We start from the raw sequence: 4,974 nt of genomic DNA, 5'->3' as shown, positions 1-4,974 counted from the left end.
AGAAAAATATCTTCTTAAAATGAAATAAAGTATTGTATCACATTCAAGATGGCTCAAAACGGCAAGTCGTTTCGCACAACTATACATCTCAAAACATTTGTTGGCTGGAGAGTAGAGATGAAGCAAAAACTTTGGGCGTTATCTTCGAGTTCACCGTGAATTTTTACTTCTATATGTGGTCGTCCAAAGTTAGTATATTCAAATATTTTAACTGGTCTATAACATACGTTACATCAAATTCAATTAATTCAGAACATTAAAAAAGATGCACCTTCTAGAAAAGTATAATCATGAAATTTGTGAAGATAAGTGTGTGGTATGCTTACTCTGAGCATGTTCTGCAATCTTTACTATCAACCTCCAAGCAAGAAGATAGAAAATATGGGATATTAATAATTAGAGAATTCAGATATTGAAGTTGTTTGGGGGATATTACTGTATACTTAAATTCAAATTTATGGACAAAAAAGACAAAATATGGTTATATCTGAGGAAAAATATTATCAAATTTGATTTGCCGATTTAGGAAACCAAAAATGAAAAACAATCGGAAACATTTATTCATTCATAATCTCTTTTAAATGTTTTCAAAAAAAAAAAAAAAAAAAAAAATTGAATGAAATAATTCATTATATTCATAATAAATGAAAAATGTCTAACTTTTAAAATATAAAAATATTAATATTCTTAAATAAAAACAAATGGACTGTAGAAATTAAGGGATAATAAATAAAAAGATGTATTTTTAAAAGTTTAATGGACAGTTTTTGTAGTTTAAAGTTATAAATACGAACTATAAGGTGTCTTATTTTGCATAAATGAGCACTGAAAGTATATGTGATAATAATATATAAAATATTAGGTTAAGCAAAAAGTTCTGAGCGTTTTTGCTAAAAAAACTTTTGTTGTAACATAAAATATGTCTTTATTCGACTTAATTCTATTACAAGTAAGATCCAAATAACAAATAGCTACATACATAAATACTTTTATAAACCCACACAATATCAACCAGATAACACAACAAATGATACAAACGATAGACACAATAATATTACCACACTCTCCTCCTCTTCATTTAACACATCACAATGTCTATTGTTTTATTTTTATTTAATTATCAATTCCCAAAAAGGAAGGACACCGTCGTTCTCTATTAGATCTCCTTGGCTCCGTATTATCATTCTCCACGACAGTCCTTAATGGGGTTTGTTCATGTACTTCTTTGACTGTATTCTCATCTCTTTCACCCACTACCTCCGATCCTGGAGCTAAATGCTTTAGTGCTATTGTTGCATCTCTTTCATTTCGAAGCAGACATGAGTGTAGCTAGGATTCACTTATATTAAGTCCACCTTTCCAACCAAAGGATCGTTCTTCTTGCTTCTTACAGGATTTTTAAGGAGTAATGTATCTATTTGTAATAACCATGCTAATACTGTATGATGAAGACTCATCTTCCGTTGATAATTAAACATTCTTTCATGGGGATTATGATTAATAGCAGAACAAAGTAAGCCTCTAATAGATATTAGAGCTTCTTTGAGTGCTAATTCTCATTCTTCTATAGGCATACCCCCAGACTTGAGAATTATGTTACACCCTCCAAACAATGACGTTATATCGTTCTAACTGTCAGTTCCCTTGAGGATTGTAATGAGTAGTACAACTTGTAACGACTACTCTTAAAGTGGACCTATTCTTTTTACATAAAAGCAAATCCTCGCTCCGAGTGAATATATCCCGGCAAACAAAAAATGGCAGCAAAATTCTGAAAATATATCATCACTGATTAAGAGGAGAGGTCTACACATCGATAAGCGAATGGAAATCTAGAATACTCATCTACTCAGATAAGAATATATTTATTTTTGCTATTTGAATGTAAAGGTCTCTTAAAATCAAAGCTCAATCTTTCAAGAGGCTTAGTAGTTTTAATTAATTTGTTACGGTCATTCTTTATGAATTTAGGTTTCAATTCTTGGGATTCCTTGCAAGTAGAGCTCACTTTCTTGATATTTTTGATAGAAAATGGTAGATTATATGCACAACTTCTTATGAATACTCTGCAGGTTATCAAATGAAGTATCAAACATTATTCCACACATTCTTAACAATTTATCCGCAATCACATTTTTCTCTCCAGTTCATTATGGGATGTCAAAAGAAAAGCACGACAATTCCACCTCCATCTATTTTAATCTAATGTTTTGAGATAACACGAAACTCAAACATTTTTGGTATGTAAGAATCAAGAATGGTTTTCCTATCAGAAAATGCCTCCAAGTTCGTAAGGATTCTACAGTTGCATAAACAACATTTTCTACTGCAGAATGATGACTCTCAGATCTATTAAACGATCTCGAAAAGAAAAGAACCGGTTTTCTACATTGACGAAAAAAAAACAATAGCACTCTCCAAAGTATCCGTTTGTACTGTTAATCTTTCTGTAGGATCAATAACCGTGATGACTGCACTTCCAATATCCTTCTTCATTTTTGCAAAAGCCTCTTTCGCTTCTGTATTTAAAGGATAATCTTGAAAGTGTACCATTGACTGTAACTTCTTTGAGAAAGAGGGTATCCATTTATAATAATGTGCAAACATCCACAAGATACGTCGTAACTCTCTCTTATTCCTAAGTTCAGAAATTGTCATGATAGACTCCAGTCTATCTGTATCCCATTTCATCATACAATTTTCAGGTAAAAGTTTTATTTTTGTTCCTGAATATTCGCATTTATTCTCATTTATTGTCAAACCATACTTATGTACAGCTCTCATAAAATATTTTAGATTCATATTGTGCTCATTTTCATCTTTTCCACAGATAATAACGTCATCAATATATGCATGAGTCTTCACCAGATTCTTTTCAGCTATAATGAAATCTATCACACGCTGAAAACTAGAGAATCCATTAGTGACTCCAAATGGAATACGTATTTATATATGTAACGATTTGTTAGTTGGATCTTAGTTTTAGTAAAATTAAGTCGAAAAATTAGTTTTAAACTAGAATATGACGGTATGCCTATAAAAGTATTTATGGATGTAAACGATTTGTTAGTTGGATCTTACTTTTAGTAAAATTAAGTCAAAAAATTAGTTTTAACCTAGAATATGGCGGTATTCGGCTTAATTCTACTAAAAGTAAGATCCAACTAACAAATCGTTACATCCATAAATACTTTTATAGGCACACACAATATCGACCATATAAATAACAAATCGCTTCATACGATAGATACAATAATATAACCACAATGACACTTAAAAGTTAAGCGTCTACTATATAAAAAGTTCATTTACAGTTATGTTTTTGGTAGGTTACAGCGTTCCAAAATGGAAATAAAAAAGAGAAAATTCCATACATTGTTTAGTATCACTATGAACAAATTAAAAAAGGTGGATTAGGCGGCCAAACAAGTATGTTGTTTATAGACCCAATAAAGAACCGCATGCAACAGTTTTCCCGATTCAAATCGATAATTTTAGGAAAACAATATCAAAATTTCATTTTTTTTTTTCCATTTCACAGATTTTCAAATCAAAACACATCCATAAAGAACTTTTTTTTTACAATTGAAGGTAAGATTTTTGTGAAGAGGAATGAAATGCAAAATTGAATATATCTTAGAATACCAAATCCTTAACTTTTTTCATTTTGGTAAGTCTAAATAATTACAATTTACATATTTCTCTAGATTAATTAAAAGGTTGAATTGAAAAGCATATCAAACACTGTGTAAAAGGGCAATATATTTTTGGGGTTGCCTTGACTAATAAGGCTATCAATAGAGAAAATTGTACAATTGATTAGAATCTTATTGAATTGAAAAACGATTTCCATTCATGTTATATTCCAAATATAAATAAATAAGAGAACAATATCCAATTTTACTATCATTGATTGAAGATAATTTAATCTTAAAATACTCCTAGTTACAGCTACACATAGTTAAAGTTAGTATAAGAAAAAGACAAAACCCAGAGTGCCTCATTTGTGGATATTTATTGTATATATCTCATAATTTATGACTAGGATTAGGTCTGAGGAATAAAGAATAATATATACTTTTAGTTCAACTAATCCCTGATATGTAAAGTGAAATATTCTTAGAGCTGGAACAATGGTTGAATATCTTCATACATATATTTTGATCATCATTGGGCATGTTATAATTCGCTTAGATATAAGTCATGTGACACAAAACAAGCAATAGTTTCCAGTTGATTAATATTAAGATTTCTTTATATTTTTATAACATACAAGAAAAGGAAATACAAGCATACAAAATATTCAAATTTTGACAATTTTCTCATCCCTAAACCACGAGACATAATTGCAACTGAAGGACAAGTCTTAAATTATGGTTGTTTTTATATATATCCCGCATTTAAAAAAAAGGGTGTCTATACATATTTACGGAATCCAAAATGATTTAAGATTACATACATAAATGGTACGAACTGAGTAGCTGCAAATATTGAAAAGGAACAATAAAAACACCTCTTTCAAATGTCAAAAGTAAATTTTACTTTGAGTTAAAAACTTCAATATTCCCGTGTGGACTGAAAAATGTAATAAATGCATTTTCCTTATTCCAACTGGCATATTAGTGTTTTATAAGATTGATATATCTAGTTATATGTAGTAGTTATGGGCATGAAGAACGTACCAGTTGTACCATTGAAATCTTATAACATAGTAATTCAATAGTTAATTAAGGTTGAGGGATTGAAAGTAATTCATATTTAGATATATTAAAGCATAAACAATTGTTACCAAAATAAATAAAATGAGCTCTTTAGGTTACGTACAAGTCGAGAAAATGATACTCGAAGGTGATACACGAAATTCCATTTGGACGTCTTCAGAACCACCGTCTACGCCGTCAGCAAGTCTGAAAGGTTATAAAGGAAGAAGGGCTCTGTCAAAAATTCCAAACTGGATCTAGAGGAGTTAAAGAA

At 30.1% G+C, this 4,974-nt stretch overlaps 2 long non-coding RNA genes across 2 annotated transcripts; both read left to right on the top strand.

Moving 5' to 3' along the window:
• The first annotated feature begins 1,944 nt into the window (after positions 1–1,944).
• Positions 1,945–2,374, top strand: LOC121115912 (uncharacterized). Its single transcript, XR_005863712.2, has 2 exons — positions 1,945–2,085; positions 2,147–2,374. It is a non-coding gene; the product is annotated as an uncharacterized lncRNA (long non-coding RNA).
• Positions 2,375–2,563: 189 nt separating this feature from the next.
• On the top strand, positions 2,564–3,579 carry LOC139905217 (uncharacterized). Its single transcript, XR_011779820.1, has 2 exons — positions 2,564–2,705; positions 3,542–3,579. It is a non-coding gene; the product is annotated as an uncharacterized lncRNA (long non-coding RNA).
• Positions 3,580–4,974: the final 1,395 nt, after the last annotated feature.

This window comes from Lepeophtheirus salmonis, chromosome 4 (genome assembly GCF_016086655.4).
Source record: "Lepeophtheirus salmonis chromosome 4, UVic_Lsal_1.4, whole genome shotgun sequence".
NCBI classification, from domain to species: domain Eukaryota; kingdom Metazoa; phylum Arthropoda; class Copepoda; order Siphonostomatoida; family Caligidae; genus Lepeophtheirus; species Lepeophtheirus salmonis.
Note: the sequence above shows the minus strand (reverse complement) of the source record. Positions and strands in the feature narration are given on the sequence as shown.